This window comes from Hyperolius riggenbachi, chromosome 12, assembly GCF_040937935.1.
Source record: "Hyperolius riggenbachi isolate aHypRig1 chromosome 12, aHypRig1.pri, whole genome shotgun sequence".
Taxonomy (NCBI): Eukaryota; Metazoa; Chordata; class Amphibia; order Anura; family Hyperoliidae; genus Hyperolius; species Hyperolius riggenbachi.
This window is the reverse complement of record NC_090657.1, coordinates 178,972,644-178,992,458: the sequence shown is the minus strand read 5'-3', so window position 1 is coordinate 178,992,458 and position 19,815 is coordinate 178,972,644. Positions and strand designations below refer to the sequence as shown.

The following is a 19,815-nucleotide window of genomic DNA, read 5'->3' as shown; positions in this document are numbered from 1 at the left end:
AGGAATTTTTAATTTTCATGAGCTGTATGCCAAAATCATCAATATTAAAACAATAAAAGGCTTGAACTACTTCAATTTTGTGTAATGAATCTAAAATATATGAAAGTCTAATTTTTATTAGTACATTACAGAAAATAATGAACTTTATCACAATATGCTAATTTATTGAGAAGGACCTGTAAGGTGCACATATTGAGGACATTGTTAACAATGCAGGACCTCAACCATGGCTCCGGGTGTAGTGTAAGCTTATGTTGCACATGCATTACTTGACATTAAGGCTAGGGTCACAGTGGGAATAGTCACAGTGTGAATAGGAGTTCCCTGTACCGGTAGGAACGCAATGGGATAGCTGTGCCGCATGTTATCCGCACCTTGCATTGCATACATTGAAGCATACAGTGGGCTCGATTCAGTAAACCGTGCTAAGTGTTAGCACGCCTGTGAAAAGCCCTATATCATGCCTAAAGTTAGTTTAGGCATGATAAATTCACATCTAAAGACTTTAGGCGTGATAACTAGGGTGCTAACTGGGTTAGCACCCTTTACTAAATGCACATCGCGCGCACAGTCCCGCACGCAAAACTTTGCGCGCGCACCGCAAAAACAGCGCACCCGATGCGCCTATAAGGTCGCATTGGGTGCGACCTTAATGTCGCACTATGTGACGTTAAAGTCGCACGCAATGCGACTTTATAGGCGCATTAACGCACCGTTTTCGTCGCACCGTGATGCGACATTTCTCGCACACCGCGCTGTGGGCACACAAAGTTTTCAGTGTGGGACTTTGCGCGCAATGTAAATTTAGTAAACGGTGCTGACCCAGTTAGCACCCTAGTTATCACGCCCAAAGTCTTTAGGCGTGCTAACTGGGTTAGCACCGTTTACTGAATCAAGCCCAGTATCCTTTACTGTTAAAAGACACAAATTTTGCGGTAAACCACTACATGCAGTGCGTTACGATTGGCGTCTTACTGCACTGGCTGCACTGTAAACGTTACACTACACTGCACCATTGTGAACACTCCCAGCCGCGGGAACGAGGCGAGGATGCACGCACAGGTGAACTACGATGCGCCGCCTGGCCCCTACTGGCCAATCTAATTTGGCTACTACTGAGTGAATGAGGAGGCAGAGGAAGACGGCGTGGGGGTGATCACTTTAAAGTATGTTTTATACATACATGGGGTTTCCTCCAGCCCCATCCGCACGTTTCGCTCCCACGCCGCCATCCTCAGTCTTATCCCTCTTCAGTACCAGGTTCTGTAACTTTGGCCAGTCGATACAAGCGCAGTGTGCTCCCTCCGTCTCTCTCTCCGGTGGAGAATAGTACTGTGCAGGCACAGTAGCCACCGGAGAGAGTACACTGTGCATGCTCAGACTGGCCAAAGTTAGGGGACCCGGTATTGCAGAGGGAGAAGGCTGAGAATGGCGGCGTGGGAGCGAGCAGTGCGGATGGGGCTTTAGGAAGCCCCACGTATGTATAAAACTTTTGAGTATGAGTACTTTGTCTCGTCTCTGGTTTCCTTTAAGTGAAAAAAAAATGCCTATTTACTTACCTGGGGCTTCTTCTAGCCCCCTGAAGTCCTCCTGCTCCCTCGTCGTGATAATGCGATCAGCCGTTCTTCCACTGTCCACAACTGACTGCGCATGCATGGCGCCGGCCGCACACGTCCTGTGTTGCATTTCCGCGACCGGGAGCTTTCTGCGCATGCACAGTAGCAATTTTTGCTTACTATGCAATCGCGTGGGAGGAGGTGCGTGGCTCTGGGCCGCACATCCAGTGTTGTAGGGGCACACCGGGGGAACGGCAGAGGTCTAGGTGCTGGCAAGGGAAGACTTCAGGGGGCTGGAAGAAGCCCCAGGTAAGTAAATGTTTGTTTTCTTCCAATTTGGTTTCCTTTAAATCAGGGATGTCAAACCAGTCCTACGAGGACCGAGGTCCTCACAGCTCAAATGAATTGATGGGTCTGAATCAGGAAAGGTGTGGTCCATCAGGTAGAGCACATTCCTCTCTTTCTCAGTCCATCCTAAACACTGGCATGGATCCGGCCCCCCAGGCCTGGAGTTCCACACCTGTGCTTTAAAGTGTACCTGAGATTAAAGAATGGGCTGTATTTATACTTACCTGGGGCTTTCTCCTGCCCCATCACGTCTGTGAAGTCCATCGCCATCCTCTCCGTCCTGCCGCTATCTGGCCCAGTAATCTAGGCCGCACACCCCCAGAAGCTTTCTGCGCCTGTGCAGTACTATTTTGGCAGCGTGAAGGGGGGCTCATACTTAGCCGAGCTGCTCATGTGCTTAACAGCATGTCCGGCCTGATTACCGGGCTAGATAGCGGCAGAATGGAGTAGCCGGAGAGGGACCTCATGGTGCTGGAGGAAGCCCCAGGTAAGTATAAATACAGCCTGTTCTTTAATCTCAAGTCTCCGTTAAAGTGTACCTGAGTTGAGGCTTGGGTACAAAATCACATACTTACCACCTAAGGAGAGGGAAGCCTCTGGATCCTAATGTGGCTTCCCATGGAGTCCTCTTGACCCCCGTTCCTGCTTGGGGAGCTTGTAAAGGCTACCAACAAGGGCTTGTTGGTGATCTGATCAGGGCAGAGATGGATTAAGATGCATTGGGGCCCTAGGCAAGGGAGTAGATTTTGGGCCTCCTTATGGTTCTTTTGGCGAGCTAAAGTGGAGAGAAGTCAGAAAAGGTGGCAGGTGTGCCCCTTGACACCCACTAGGCCCAAAGCACCTGCCTAGGTTGCCTGGTTGATGATCCAGCTCTGGATCAGGGCCGCGCTACTCTTCAAGCATGAGGGCAGCTGTACTGTGTCTGCATGACTACGGTCGTTCCTGCGCAGTAAGCGGGATTTGCTTATGCAAGAGCGGCTGCGTACTACTGGGCAGACACAGTCGCACTCATGCCACAAGAGGAGCGCAGCCCTGATCAGCTGGAGGGTCCGCAAGTGGCGCAGGAGAACAACGAGGGAAGCCTCAATAGGATCCAAAGGCTGCCCTCTCCTTAGGTAAGTATAAGCTTCAGGTCAGATTCTCTTGAATGGTGTGTTCAGCTTGCTGAAGCTGAAAAGTTTGATATACAGTATGTTCTGGATAGATGTAGATTTTGTGTTGTATTTCCCATGCCCTCTCACAGTTCCGTGGTGACTTGATTGGAGTTTGCTGTTGAATCCAGTGTCATCTTTTCTTTATGCACACAGGATACGTTGAAGCAGCATGACCCAGAGGAAAGGGCAGCGGAGGGGAAGGATATGTTGTGATTAGCTGAGGAAGCGCAGCTGATGATACAGCTATCCCTGTGATATTATTAACCGTTATAGAATCTGAGGCCAGGATGGGCCAGAGACAGTCCGTGTCATCCTGAACAGCTGCTCTCCCATCCTGGAACACAATAACAGGACAACAATACAGGTCTGCATCATAAGGTGACCGGGACCGCTTACCCCGGTATGAAGCCTCCTGCTTGACGTCAGATGCCGTTATTACCTTGCCTAATGTGGTGACTGTATAAGAATTTATTGTATGTAGTCAGAATAAGGCAAACCTAATGAAAGTCAAGTATCGTGATTTTTTGCATTTTCTTTATTTACTTTCTATTGAGTAATCAGTCAATGGACATCCTTTCATGGTTGTAGCAAGAACTAGAGCAGCTTCTGCAGTGCCCAAAATCAGGAAAGGCCAAGTGTGTGCCGGAGGACATTTTCTCTTCACTGGGCACGTTAACCACTTCACCACTAAAACCCTGTTCACAGTGGTCATTAGCATTGCAAAACAATTCACAGTAACAGAATGTGTTATTCTAAATTGCTGCATGCAGGCTTTGTATGGCCAGTCTCCATTGCAGTTCACAGTCATTATAACGCACAATTTTCACATTTCAGTGTCACTACCTTTTACTCGCCAATAACTTTATCACTACTTATCACAACAAAATGATCTTTATCTGGCTATCCTCCTGAGTTCCTCCGTTCAGCCGCAATAAGTCCCGGTAATCCTGCTCAGTCGAGCCATTCAGCTCTTCTGCGCATGCACTGCCCCTCCGCGTATGCACAGAAGAGCCGACTGATGCGTCTGAGCAGGATTACTGGGACTGATAGCAGACAAGCGGAGGCATTGGGGAGGGCAGCGAGGGACACATCTGTGCTCATGGGGCTGGAGGAAGCGCCGGTTGAAAATCTTTATATTGGAACATCTCAGGTACACTTAAAAAAAACCCAGATAGCTCTGAAGGGGAATGCCTCTGGAGCCTAATGAGGCTTCCCCTGTTCCAGCGCTGGCAGCCCGGAAACACGAAAACAATGATAATAACATACGCCACTCCATGCAGGAGCACTAGTAGCTTACTGCTTAGGTGGAAATAGCCCAGCCGATGGGGTCCACTCTACTGGCCAGTCGCATCTCGTGCCTGTGCAGTACAGCAGGCCAGATTAGCTCGGCTGTTGTCGTTGGAATCCTAGCGGAAAGCTGCTAGTTCACCTGCGCGCAGTGACAGTAAGCAGATCTTCGGGGAAGTCCCAGTGCTGGTTCACCTCTGCTGAGGAGGACGGGGGAGGATCCAGAGGCTTCCTCCTCCTGAGGTAAGTACCCCCAGGGGCACTTTTTTCCCTTCAGGTCCTCTTTAATGCAAACTATATGCAACTGATTGGGACATTCAAAGGAGCTTCCTAACATTTTTTTATTGGCCAAATTTTAAAGAGAAACTGTAACCCAGGATTGAACTTCATCCCAATCAGTAGCTGATGACTTCTTTCCCGTGAGAAAACTTTACCTTTCCTCAAATATATCATCAGGGTGGTCTGTATGGCTGATATTGTGGTGAAACCCCTCCCACAGTGTGATGTCAGGACCTTGCTCCTGACAGTTTCCTGTCTGTGAACCTCGTTGCATTGTGGGAAATAATAGCTTTTTCCAACTGCCAAGCAAGCAGTATCTTCCTCTGTGCATAAAACTCCTAGTAACCAACATTCCCTATAGATCATCTGGTAGGACTAAAGATGTCACCACCAGTGTTAAATTTCAGAATGGGAATTTGGGTGAGGAAAGGTTTTACAATGGGCAAACACTGACTAAATAATCCAAAAATGAATATTGTGAAAAAAAACAAAACACCATTTTATGCATTGTTGTTTTCACTACAGTTTTTCTCTTTAAAGAGACTAACTAAAAAAAAGTTCCCCTGGGGGGTACTTACCTTGGTAGGGGGAAGCCTCCGGATCCTATCGAGGCTTCCCCATCCTCCTGTGTCCCACAGCAGGCTTGCTGCAGCCCACCGAACGCACAGACGACAATTTGTCAGGCTGTGCAATATTTACCTTTCCTGGCTCCAGTGAGGACACTTTTGCGGCTCTCTGCTCGGAAATAGCCGATCTCTGTCGGGATCCGCTGTACTGCCTGCTAGAGTTGGGCCGAACGGTTCGCCTGCGAACGGTTCCATGCGAACTTCCGTGGTTCGCGTTCGCGTCCCGCAGGCGAAGTTTTGCGGAAGTTCGGTTCGCCCCATAATGCACATGGAGGGTCAACTTTGACCCTCTACATCACAGTCAGCAGGCCCAGTGTAGCCAATTAGGCTACACTAGCCCCTGGAGCCCCACCCCCCTTATATAAGGCAGGCAGCGGCGGCCATTACGGTCACTCGTGTGCCTGCATTAGTGAGAGTAGGGCGAGCTGCTGCAGACTGTCTCTCATAGGGAAAGATTAGTTAGGCTTAGCTTGTTCCTGGCTGCATACCTGTTCTGTGAACCCACCACTGCATACCTGTACTGTGAACCCACCACTGCATACCTGTTCAGTGAACCCACCACTGCATACCTGTTCTGTGAACCCACCACTGCATACCTGTACTGTGAACCCACCACTGCATACCTGTTCAGTGAACCCACCACTGCATACCTGTTCAGTGAACCCACCACTGCATACCTGTTCAGTGAACCTGCCACTGCATACCTGTTCTGTGAACCCACCACTGCATACCTGTTCTGTGAAACCACCACTGCATACCTGTTCAGTGAACCCACCACTGCATACCTGTTGTGTTCAGTGAACCTGCCACTGCATACCTGTTCTGTTCAGTGGACCCGCCACTGTATACCTGTTTAGTGAACCCGCCACTGCATACCTGTTGTGTTCAGTGAACCTGCCACTGCATACCTGTTCTGTGAACCCGCCACTGCATACCTGTTCTGTTCAGTGAACCCGCCACTGTATACCTGTTCAGTGAACCCGCCACTGCATACCTGTTCTGTTCAGTGGACCCGCTACTGTATACCTGTTCTGTTCAGTGAACCCGCCACTGCATACCTGTTCTGTTCAGTGAACCCGCCACTGCATACCTGTTCTGTTCAGTGGACCCGCTACTGTATACCTGTTCTGTTCAGTGAACCCGCCACTGCATACCTGTTCTGTTCAGTGAACCTGCCACTGTATACCTGTTCTGTTCAGTGAACCCGCCACTGTATACCTGTTGTGTTCGGTGAACCCGCCACTGTATACCTGTTGTGTTCAGTGAACCCGCCACTGTATACCTGTACTGTTCAGTGAACCCGCCACTGTATACCTGTTCAGTGAACCCGCCACTGCATACCTGTTCTGTTCAGTGAACCCGCCACTGCATACCTGTTGTGTTCAGTGAACCCGCCACTGTATACCTGTACTGTTCAGTGAACCCGCCACTGCATACCTGTTCTGTTCAGTGAACCTGCCACTGCATACCTGTTCTGTGAACCCGCCACTGTATACCTGTACTGTTCAGTGAACCCGCCACTGCATACCTGTTCTGTTCAGTGAACCCGCCACTGTATACCTGTTCTGTTCAGTGGACCCGCTACTGTATACCTGTTCTGTTCTGTGAACCTGCCACTGCATACCTGTTGTGTTCAGTGAACCCGCCACTGTATACCTGTACTGTTCAGAGAACCCGCCACTGCATACCTGTTCTGTTCAGTGAACCTGCCACTGCATACCTGTTCTGTGAACCCGCCACTGTATACCTGTACTGTTCAGTGAACCCGCCACTGCATACCTGTTCTGTTCAGTGAACCCGCCACTGCATACCTGTTCTGTTCAGTGAACCCGCCACTGCATACCTGTTCTGTTCAGTGAACCCGCCACTGCATACCTGTTGTGTTCAGTGAACCCGCCACTGTATACCTGTACTGTTCAGTGAACCCGCCACTGCATATCTGTTGTGTTCAGTGAACCTGCCACTGCATACATGTTCTGTGAACCCGCCACTGCATACCTGTTCTGTTCAGTGGACCCGCCACTGTATACCTGTTCTGTTCAGTGAACCCGCCACTGTATACCTGTTCAGTGAACCCGCCACTGCATACCTGTTCTGTTCAGTGGACCCGCTACTGTATACCTGTTCTGTTCAGTGAACCAGCCACTGCATACCTGTTCTGTTCAGTGAACCCGCCACTGCATACCTGTTCTGTTCAGTGGACCCGCTACTGTATACCTGTTCTGTTCAGTGAACCCGCCACTGCATACCTGTTCTGTTCAGTGAACCTGCCACTGTATACCTGTTCTGTTCAGTGAACCCGCCACTGCATACCTGTTGTGTTCAGTGAACCCGCCACTGTATACCTGTACTGTTCAGTGAACCCGCCACTGCATACCTGTTCTGTTCAGTGAACCTGACACTGCATACCTGTTCTGTGAACCCGCCACTGTATACCTGTACTGTTCAGTGAACCCGACACTGCATACCTGTTCTGTTCAGTGAACCCGCCACTGTATACCTGTTCTGTTCAGTGGACCCGCTACTGTATACCTGTTCTGTTCTGTGAACCCGCCACTGCATACCTGTTGTGTTCAGTGAACCCGCCACTGTATACCTGTACTGTTCAGTGAACCTGCCACTGCATACCTGTTCTGTTCAGTGAACCTGCCACTGCATACCTGTTCTGTGAACCCGCCACTGTATACCTGTACTGTTCAGTGAACCCGCCACTGCATACCTGTTCTGTTCAGTGAACCCGCCACTGTATACCTGTTCTGTTCAGTGGACCCGCTACTGTATACCTGTTCTGTTCTGTGAACCCGCCACTGCATACCTGTTGTGTTCAGTGAACCCGCCACTGTATACCTGTACTGTTCAGTGAACCCGCCACTGTATACCTGTTCAGTGAACCCGCCACTGCATACCTGTTCTGTTCAGTGAACCCGCCACTGCATACCTGTTCTGTTCAGTGAACCCGCCACTGCATACCTGTTGTGTTCAGTGAACCCGCCACTGTATACCTGTACTGTTCAGTGAACCCGCCACTGCATACCTGTTCTGTTCAGTGAACCTGACACTGCATACCTGTTCTGTGAACGTGAACCCGCCACTGTATACCTGTTCTGTTCAGTGGACCCGCTACTGTATACCTGTTCTGTTCTGTGAACCCGCCACTGCATACCTGTTGTGTTCAGTGAACCCGCCACTGTATACCTGTACTGTTCAGTGAACCTGCCACTGCATACCTGTTCTGTTCAGTGAACCTGCCACTGCATACCTGTTCTGTGAACCCGCCACTGTATACCTGTACTGTTCAGTGAACCCGCCACTGCATACCTGTTCTGTTCAGTGAACCCGCCACTGTATACCTGTTCTGTTCAGTGGACCCGCTACTGTATACCTGTTCTGTTCTGTGAACCCGCCACTGCATACCTGTTGTGTTCAGTGAACCCGCCACTGTATACCTGTACTGTTCAGTGAACCCGCCACTGTATACCTGTTCAGTGAACCCGCCACTGTATACCTGTTCAGTGAACCCGCCACTGCATACCTGTTCTGTTCAGTGAACCCGCCACTGCATACCTGTTCTGTTCAGTGAACCCGCCACTGCATACCTGTTGTGTTCAGTGAACCCGCCACTGTATACCTGTACTGTTCAGTGAACCCGCCACTGCATACCTGTTCTGTTCAGTGAACCTGACACTGCATACCTGTTCTGTGAACCCGCCACTGTATACCTGTACTGTTCAGTGAACCCGCCACTGCATACCTGTTCTGTTCAGTGAACCCGCCACTGTATACCTGTTCTGTTCAGTGGACCCGCTACTGTATACCTGTTCTGTTCTGTGAACCCGCCACTGCATACCTGTTGTGTTCAGTGAACCCGCCACTGTATACCTGTACTGTTCAGTGAACCCGCCACTGCATACCTGTTCTGTTCAGTGAACCTGCCACTGCATACCTGTTCTGTTCAGTGGACCCGCTACTGTATACCTGTTCTGTTCAGTGAACCCGCCACTGCATACCTGTTCTGTTCAGTGAACCTGCCACTGTATACCTGTTCTGTTCAGTGAACCCGCCACTGTATACCTGTTCAGTGAACCCGCCACTGCATACCTGTTCAGTTCAGTGAACCCGCCACTGCATACCTGTTGTGTTCAGTGAACCCGCCACTGTATACCTGTACTGTTCAGTGAACCCGCCACTGCATACCTGTTCTGTTCAGTGAACCTGCCACTGCATACCTGTTCTGTGAACCCGCCACTGTATACCTGTTCTGTTCAGTGAACCCACCGCATCAGTGCGCATACCTGTGCAGTTAAGTGAACCCACCTACCTACGTGAGTGCACGCAGTGTGATATACCACTCCGTGCATACCCGACCCGATATGGACAAAACAGGTAGAGGAAGAGGTAGTGCCAGAGCCAGAGGAAGGCCACCCGGCAGGTCTGCGCGAGGTCGTGTAAATGTAATTTCGTGTGGACCTGGCCCACAGTACAGTGCTCGGAAGAAGGCACGTCCCATCACCTCCCAAGATTGTCAGGACGTGGTTGAGTATTTAGCGACACAGAACACCTCATCTTGCTCAGCCACCAGCGCTACTACTAGCACCACTTCTGCTGCATTTGACACTTCGCAAGAATTATTTAGTGTTGAAATCACTGATGCACAGCCATTGTTGTTACAGCCAGATGAATTTTCACCAGCTCATATGTCTGAGTTACGCGGCAACACTATGGATGTAACGTGTAAGGAGGATGAAGGACCTACTGATGGTGCATGTTTGGATTTGTCTGAGGCAAGCGAAGCTGGGCAGGATGATTACGATGATGACGATGATAGGGATCCTCTGTATGTTCCCAATAGAGGAGATGAAGAGGGGGACAGTTCAGAGGGGGAGTCAGAGAGTAGTAGGAGGAGAGAAGTTGCTGAAAGAAGCTGGGGCAGCTCTTCGTCAGAAACAGCTGGTGGCAGTGTCCGGCACCATGTATCGCCACCTATGTACAGCCAGCCAACTTGCCCTTCAGCATCAGCTGCTGAGGTCCCCATAGTGCCCACATCCCAGGGTGGCTCAGCAGTGTGGAAATGTTTTAATGTGTGTGCCTCAGATCGGACCAAAGCCATCTGTTCGCTCTGCCAACAAAAATTGAGCCGTGGAAAGGCCAACACATAGGGACAAGTGCCTTACGAAGGCACCTGGAGAAAAGGCACAAACCGGATGGGATGGCCACCTGAGCAAAAGCAGCAGCAGCACACAAAAGAAAAGTCACCCTCCTTCTCCTCTTCCTCCTTCAGGTGCATCATCTGCTTCTGCCGCTTTCTCCCTTCCACCTTCACAGGCACCCTCCTCCACTCCGCCTCTGCCCTTGAGCGCTTACTGCTCCTCTGCCCACAGCAGCAGTCAGGTGTCCGTGAAGGAAATGTTTGAGCGGAAGAAGCCAATTTCGGCCAGTCACCCCCTTGCCCGGCGTCTGACAGCTGGCGTGGCGGAACTGTTAGCTCGCCAGCTGTTACCATACCCGCTGGTGGACTCTGAGGCCTTCTGTAAATTTGTGGCCATCGGAACACCGCAGTGGAAGATGCCAGGCCGCACTTATTTTTCGAGAAAGGCCATACCCCAACTGCACCGTGAAGTTGAGAGGCAAGTGGTGTCATCTCTTGCGAAGAGCGTTGGGTCAAGGGTACACCTGACCATGGATGCCTGGTCTGCCAAGCACGGGCAGGGCCGCTACATTACGTACACAGCCCATTGGGTCAACCTGGTGGTGAACGATGGCAAGCAAGGCGCAGCGGACCAAATTGTGACACCTCCACGGCTTGCAGGCAGGCCTCCTGCCACCTCCTCTCCTCCTGCTACATGCTCTTCGCTGTCCTCCTCCTCCTTGGCTGAGTGGCAGTTCTCCTCTCCAGCTACACAGCCCCAGCTCCGCAGGGCCTATGCTGCATGCCAGGTACGACGGTGTCACGCCATCTTAGACATGTCTTGTCTCAAAGCGGAGAGTCACACTGGAGCAGCTCTCCTGGCTGCTCTTAAGAAACAGGTGGATGAGTGGCTGACCCCGCACCACCTGGAGATAGGCAACGTGGTGTGCGACAACGGCAGCAATCTGCTTGCCGCTTTGCATATGGGGAAGCTGACACACATACCCTGCATGGCACATGTCATGAATCTAGTTGTTCAAAGATTTGTGGCAAAGTACCCTGGCTTAGCGGATGTCCTGAAGCAGGCCAGGAAGTTCTGTGGGCATTTGAGGCGGTCTTACACAGCCATGGCACGCTTTGCGGAAATTCAGCGGAAAAACAACATGCCAGTGAGACGCCTCATTTGCGATAGCCCGACTCGCTGGAATTTGACCCTGCTCATGTTCTCCCGCCTGCTAGAACAGAAGAAAGCCGTCACCCAGTACCTCTACAACTACAGTAGAATGAAACAGTCTGGGAAGATGGGGATGTTCTGGCCCGACAACTGGACACTGATGAAAAATGCATGCAGGCTCATGCGGCCGTTTGAGGAGGTGACCAACCTGGTGAGCCGCAGTGAGGGCACCATCAGCGACTTAATTCCCTACGCTTACTTCTTGGAGCGTGCTGTGCGTAGAGTGGTGGATGAAGCTGTGAATGAGCGTGACCAGGAACCGTTACGGCAGGAACAGGCATGGGACCAATTTTCATCAGACCCAGCTGTTTCCTCAACACCTGCGGCAGCACAGAGGGGGGAGGAGGAGGAAGAAGAGAAGTCGTGTGCAGAAGATGAGTCAGACTCAGAGGATGATGAGCAAGGTGTTTCTTTGGGGGAGAAGGAGGAGGAGGGGACGGCGGCAGGAGAACACCCGCAGCAGGCGTCGCAGGGGGCTTGTGCTGCTCAACCTTCACGTGGCATTGTTCGCGGCTGGGGGGAGGTTGACTTACGTGACGTCACTGAGGAAGAGCAAGAGGAGATGGAGGGTGCTGGATCCGACTTTGTGCAGATGTCGTCTTTTATGCTGTCCTGCCTGTTGAGGGACCCCCGTATAAAAAACCTCAAGGGGAATGAGCTGTACCACACTACGAGACCCTCGGTACAGGCACAAAGTGGCGGACCTGTTACCAACTCACCTGAAGGTGGAAAGGATGCAGCACATGCAGAACCAGCTGTCAACTATGCTTTACAATGCCTTTAAGGGTGATGTGACAGCACAATGCCAGCAAGGTACCACTGCCACTAATCCTCCTCCCGTGTCCACGCAGTCAAAGACAGGACGCTCCAGCGATCTCATGGTGATGTCGGACATGCGGACGTTCTTTAGTCCAACGCCTCGCCGTAGCCCTTCCGGATCCACCCTCCACCAATGCCTGGAACGGCAGGTAGCCGACTACCTGGCCTTAAGTGTGGATGTAGACACTGCTGTGAACAGCGATGAGGAACCCTTGAACTACTGAGTGCGCAGGCTTGACCTGTGGCCAGAGCTGTCCCAATTTGCCATCCAACTTCTCTCCTGCCCTGCCGCAAGCGTCCTGTCAGAAAGGACCTTCAGCGCAGCTGGAGGCATTGTCACTGAGAAGAGAAGTCGCCTAAGTCACAAAAGTGTTAAGTACCTCACCTTTATCAAAATGAATGAGGCATGGATCCCGGAGGGCTGCTGCTCGCCCCAAGACTAAGTCAGTCCCCGCACACACAGCATCTCTGCCTGCACGCCGTGTGACTGGCTGCCTGGCCTGCCCCAAGAAGACTAAGTCGCTCCCAGTCCCTCCACACAGCATGTCTGCCTGCAGGCCGCTTGACTACCTTCTCCACCACCACCAACAGGGTCCGGGACTCCAGGCGGATTGCTGAATTTTTTAGGCCGCTGCTAGCAGCGGCCGCTGTAATAATTTTTCTGGTGCGTGTACATGACTGCCTAATTTTTCTGGCTGCACTGCGGGCAGCTGCAACAACAAAAGAAAAGGCATGTACATGCGCCCATTCCCCTTCGTGATCATTACCTTGCCGTGGTGAAGGGGCTTGCATATCACAATGAAGCAATGACCGGCGCCTAGATGAGTGTCTTGGGGGGCACACAAAAGATAATAAGGTCGTTGCTTCATTGTGGTCAGACCAAATTTGATCAGCTGGACAGTCACTGTTCTGTCATTCAGCTACATCAGCCAGGCGACCATATGGGCTGTAAAGCCACCAAAACCTGCACTCTCGCCATGGTGCGCACCAGTCCAGCACGGCCGTCACTACACAAACAGCTGTTTGCGGTGCGTTACACGTTGAGTTTGGTGTGTCAGTGTGAAGCAGTACCTTAATTACACTACCTCATTGATGTATACACATGCAAGATGTTTTGAAGCACTTTAGGCCTGTCATTTAGCATTCAATGTGATTTCTGCCCTTAAAACGCTGCTTTGCGTCAAATCCAGATTTTTTCCGGGGACTTTTGGCGTGTATCCCACTCCGCCATGCCCCCCTCCAGGTGTTAGACCCCTTGAAACATCTTTTCCATCACTTTTGTGGCCAGCATAATTTTTTTTTTTTTCAAAGTTCGCATCCCCATTGAAGTCTATTGCGGACGCAAACTTTAACGCGAACCGAACGTTCCGCGAAAGTTCACGAACACGGTTCGCGAACCTAAAATCGGAGGTTCGGCCCAACTCTACTGCCTGCGCAGTGGAGCAGGCTGGCAGCGATCGGCTATTTCCAAGCGGAGAGCCACTACTACGCCTGCAGTGGAGCCGGGAAGGTAAATATTTACATCCTCACTGTTTGGAGGGGCACAGAGAAACCGCCGTGGGACACAGGAGGATGGGGGAATCCTCGATCAGATCTAGAGGCTTCCCCTTACCGGGGTGAGTACCGCCCAGGGGATTGTTTTTAGTTACAGATTCTCTTTAATGGATACCAGAGCTGAGCGGGGAACAAGCGCGTTCCTGTCATGTGACATCACTGCGCTGCCACAGGGGAACAGAAAGGACATACTGTGCATACACGCCGCAGTATACCCTGGTTTGTAGTCGCCCAGAATAACAGGACTGAGTGCAGGAGAACAGCGAGTGATGGAGGGGAACGGATGGCGCGGTATTTGCTTATACCCCCCACCCACTGCACCTTCACTTTACACCTGTCTTTCGCCTCTGGTAACTAGGGCTGCTCAAATCCGGATCCGGGAGACACCCGGATAGTTGCTATCCAGATATCTCCCAGTAAACCTGTGCGGGGTGGACGGGGGGGTCAAGTTTACCTGTCTGACGTCTTCTTTGTCCGTCCCTGGCGCCTCCCAGGATGCGTTCCATGCGGCGGTCACTTGACTACAAACACTTCCTCCTGCCGGGTTGAAGGAGGAAGTGTTTGTAGTCACGTGATGCGCATGGACCGCATCGTGGGAGGCGCCAGGGACGGACGAAAAAGACGTCAGACAGGTAAGCTTGACCCCCCCGCCCACGACGCACAGGTTTACTGGGAGACATCCGGATAGCAACTATCCGGGTGTCTCCCGGATCCGGATTTGAGCAGCCCTACTGGTAACCTTTAAAGTGGACCTGAACTCTTGAACAGGACACAAGGAAAATATAACAGAAATGCACCCTGTATGTATTTAAAGAGTTTAGTCTGTATAACCCCCCCCCCCTCGTTTTGTGTCTAATCAGTTGTAATTTGGTCCCTCCCCTGAGTCACATGACTGCCTATGGCAGATGAGCCCATAAGCCCAAAGCACAGACTGTTAAAGAGGAGCTGTTAAAGGATACCCGAAGTGACATGATGAGATAGAAAAAAAGGAACACAGCATAGTTATTTGTGGGCTAGGCACTGTACATACACATGTCTATCTCATCATGTCAAATGTCAGTTCGGGTATCCTTTAAGTATAGGGTCTCAGAGAAAAAAAAACACATGAATCAGGAAGTAGAAACAGTGCAGAATTATTGCAGGATTTGTATCAGCTGTAACAAAGAAATGGGTTTTTGTTTGTTTGTTTGTTTAAAGGTTATTATGCTGTTGTGTGCCTTTTGGAGCAGAGAGGAGTTCTGAGTTCAGGTCCACTATAAGTAGGACACAATTCGCACTTGCTTAACATGGCAGCCAGAAATATCAGCATTGTGACATGATTACTCACAAGCAGTTCCAGCGTGTCACAGGGCCAGCTACCGGCGGCTCACTTGCCATGGCCAAACTCTTTTCCGCTAGAGCTTGACACAGTTTGCCGTTGATGTGGCACATTTTGAGCCCTTGGGGCACACCGTAACCGCAAACGTCGCTGCATGCAGTGTCTGGGAAAACTCGATAGACAGTGGCGATGTGAGACAAACGCTCCCATTCATCTCAATACACGACGCGGATCCCAGTGGTCACGTATTGAGATGGGCAACCATCTGTTTAAACCGACCCTAAAACGTGGGACACACTTTTTGTCACGGACGGTTGCGGGGCCGCAGGCGCGTCCTGTAACCGCCCGTGAAGAAAAAGCGATCGCACTCGATTCCCTGCATCGATTGCGCTTCAGATCGATAGAATCTGGGTTGATTGTGTAGGAGGTCTGCAGTCTTTTCTCAGCAGAGAGCACCAGCCCAAATGCTGGATGGCTCTTTTGATATGCTAATGAGCCTGAGCATAATCTGCCCCGGAGAGTCCCTGGCTTCAAGCTGTGCTGATGGCCCATCCATCAGGTATAAGGTGACAAGCACCATGGCAGAAGCAATCTAGTTGGGGGAAAAACCAGACCCGCTGGCTCCCTCCCAGCAGGGGAGGTGACACCTAGCTGGCTGCCCCAAACTTCAAAGAGCCTTTGGGAATAACCTGAGTCTCAAAGCATATCCATAACTTCCCAGATCTGTCATATTTCTGGGGTTCCTGAGATGACAGCTTCGCCAAACGTGGGGGAAGTGTAGCATGAGCAGTTTGAAAGTGCCCTGATGATACCACAGGGGTCCCACCCCTCATGTCTGGTATCAGGGCGCTGGGTAAATCGAGACAGACCTGAAAATGTTAATAAATCTGCCCTGACCTGTACGGTTCTGTGAGATAGAGCCCATATATGGGTAGATATGATTTCTAGTCTTCAGGACAAGGGGAGGGCTCATCTCATCTTCTAAGGGGGTGTGTGGCTCCCCGCCCTCACTCCCTCCTACTGAATCAGGGGCATAAGAATGGCAGAGGACCCAAACTCAGTGTCCTCCACCCTGAAAACATCTTGAACTCATCGGTGCCAGCTTGAGGATATGCTGGCATCCACCTGGTCTGAACTCTGAACTTTGATTGAAACCCAGAACTCTGTTTTTCCCACAAAAAGGACATCTTTCCAGGAACTAAGTATTTTTCTCCCTTCTTTTATTTTTTATACTGGCTATTACTGTTTTAATAATTGTTGATTTTATTAATTGTCTGTATATATTAATTATTTATATTGTGTGAATAAATGACTTTCTCCAAGTCATTCACTGTCCGCTACCCTGCTTATCAGCACACACAGAACTGATCCCGGGTCTCTGAAGATACGCTACTGTTTGTTTGTTGTTGGCTAGACAGAATACCGTGTGTTTAACCGTTTTATTCGCAGGACTAGTCAGTCAGTTAGTGGGCTCCACGGTCCCATGGTAACAGCGGTGGTGGCAGTTTACTCTGAACCAGTGGGTGAAGTTGTAATCACCCGTGTCTCACAGCCTCCCTTCTGAGTTGTCTGCGGCTAATTCTTAACGGTTCCTGCGCATTGACTGCGACCAGAGTTCGCACAATCTGTGCGCTGGCACCGTTTAGAAGGCTAAGTGCGGTCAGCCACTAGGGCTCCTGTGACAGTGTTAGGCAGCGGTTGGGACCTGTGTTGTGCTGAAAGTATCTAAGATAGCGCTAGCGCTATCAAGAAACGAACTAATTTGTTGGTGTAGCTGGAAGGCAATATATTTTTTATATATACAGAGAGACTGTGTAGCCAGTACCCCTCCCCAAAAGTTTTATTTTATTTGGCATGGAAATGTCCGGGAATTACCAGAACATGTGCCTGTCGGACCTGCAAAATCTTTGCGAAGCGAGAGGCATTGACGTCGGCCGCAGGAAACAACAGGACCTGATAGCAGACTTGTCCAGATGGGATACCCAGCAACTGCGGGAGCCGGGAGTGTCCGCTGAGGTGGATACCAGCCCATCTGACAATCGAGGGGAACCAGAGGCTGAAGATCCTAGGCGTACAGAGGTTGAGCATCCTGCGGGCCCTGTTGCAACAGTTACGCCAGAAACTGTCAGTATGGACCCCAATCCCAGAGTTTCTGAAAGTACTCGCCTGGAACCGGCCAGTACTGGACTATCCGGTTGTACTGATCCGCTAATGCAGCAGGCATTACGAAAGCTGATGGACACTGACCTGGATAAGTACCTGCAGTACATGCGTGAGGAGCGCCAATCTGCAGAACGCAAGGCGGCTGAGGAACTCCACGCGGAGAGGGATGCCGCAGAGGCGCGGGAGAGACGACGGCATGAGCTCAACATGGCAAAGGTTCAACAGGCCAGCCGGAGTTCACCGCCCAGCCTCCCTGCTGAAGGAGCTGCAGCACCCGTAAGTGCAAAATTTAAATTTGCTAATATTGAAAAAGACACAGACATTGACTTGTTTTTGCGGTCTTTTGAAAAAGCATGCCGTCAGTATCGTCTGTCCCAAGACCAGTGGGCCAGACATCTGACACCTTTGCTGAGCTACAAAGCGCTTGATGCCTTCGCAGAATTGCCTGCGGAGAAGGATAATGATTATGCTGCTATAAAAGACGCTATCATTACTAAGTACCAGCTGACGCCAGAAGCCTATCGGAAGAAGTTCAGGGCCTGGCAGAAAAAGTCTTCTGATTCGTACCGAGATGTGGTCAGCAGTTTGCTCACCACACTCCGCCAGTGGACTCTAGGCCTCACCAAAGGGTCTTATGGCGTCCTGGAGGACTTGATAGTCCTCGAACAATTTCTGAACATTTGCCCTGCTGATGTACGACAGTTTGTGTTAGAACGCAGGCCGGCTTCAGCCACTGTCGCTGCAGACCTTGCTGAGACTTTTGCAACTACCCGGGTGGCTGATACCCGCAGAACTGTCCCATCCAGCTGGAGAGGAGGTCAGCCCAATACCTCGGCAGACCCTCCTGCCCCTGTGAGCCGTCAGCCACAGAGGCCACCCAGCACAGCTTCTGCACCCAGGGCTGCAGCCCCTGGAGAGGTCACCTGTCACTACTGCCGCCAGCCCGGACACATGAAATTCGACTGTCCGGAGCGGAGACTGACACCACCAGCACCTGGATCATCTGCATCACCTGTACCTCACCCACAGCAGAGGCAACCCGCCAGCGAACCACAGCCTGGATCATCAGATTTTGTCCTGTTTGCCCGCGGAAAGGAAATCCGCGACCGAACCGACCAGCAGCAACTTGTTAGAGTGAACGGCAAAGTTGTCACCGGATTTCGAGACACCGGAGCTGACATCACGTTAGTTCACTCACACCTTGTGCCAAAGGAGAGCATCAGCTCCAGCCGATCCCTTGCCCTTACTGGAGTAGAGGGCACCCTTTTTCACATAGCCCACGCAAGAGTGGAGCTGGATTGGGGAGTAGGAGGAATCCAAGAAAGGGTTGTTGGGGTTATGAAGGATCTCCCAGTCCCTGTGTTGCTGGGGACTGATTTGGGCAAGCTTGTGTCCTACTATGAACCTGCCACGACCGCCTTGTCGCTCACGGAAGGAGACAGACTCTCCACCCACCACCAGGTACTTTATACACTTGGGGGAGCACCAGGGGGAGGTGGGTTGAATGTGCCCAGTTCAAGGGTACCAGGTTCAATAGTGCCTGCTTCAAAGGCACCTGAGTTTGATGTACAGACTGTCTGTTGTGATGATGCTGTAACTGTACCTGAGTTTACTGTACAACCTGTCTGTAATGAAAAAATGTCTATACCTGTCAATGTCATTACTGCATGCAATGATGATTTGAGTAATGTCCGTCTGTGCCATTCTGACAGTGTACCTGTGCTAGCAGTACCGCGCAGCTGCACTGCTCAGAACCCGAGCTCAGAACAGGTGGAGGGGGTTCCGGCCTCCTCCCCCTCCTCTGACCGCAGGGATGAGACCTTTCAGCCGCTGGCCTCGTGTGACATGAGCCAGTTGACTGAAACTGACAGCGCTGTACTCACAGCAGCACTACAAAGCGATCCAAGCCTGGAGATGCTCAGGCAGTAAGCCGCTGAGCCCCTGGCAGACGGGGCCGCTTTCAAGGTGTACTGGGAAGGTGGGAGACTGTACAGTGAGTCTGTACAGCCCCCTACAGGTAGATCCCACGCGAATACCAAATGGCTTGTGGTCCTGAGTGCGTTCAGGGGACATGTGCTGAAATCCGCACATGGTAATCCTCTGACAGGGCACTCAGGGGTCCGCAAGACACTTGCCGGTATTCGGAAACAGTTTTATTGGCCCCGGATGAACAGGGATGTAGCAAACTACTGCAGAGCATGTGCCGTCTGTCAGGAGCTGGGAAGGTCCAGGGATTCCCGCGGGGTTCCCTTAGGTCCACAGCCACTTAGCAGGGGAACCCTGCGTGGGCTGGCTGTTGACCTAACCAACCCACTGCCCGTTGTCAGCAGTCCCGGCAGACACCACGTCCGA

General features: G+C 51.3%; 1 protein-coding gene across 2 annotated transcripts in view; it reads left to right on the top strand.

The window, feature by feature from the left end:
* The window catches only part of FAM110A (family with sequence similarity 110 member A), an 897,957-nt gene that overhangs the window by 821,524 nt on the left and 56,618 nt on the right, over positions 1–19,815 (top strand). Inside the window, exon 9 of one of the 2 annotated variants that reach the window (XR_011025181.1) lies at positions 3,212–3,435. The exons of the other annotated variant lie outside the window; for it this stretch is intronic. The gene's annotated coding sequence lies outside the window, so the exon portion shown is untranslated. Of the gene's footprint in view, positions 1–3,211; positions 3,436–19,815 lie in introns of those variants that run through there. 2 annotated transcript variants of the gene reach the window in all.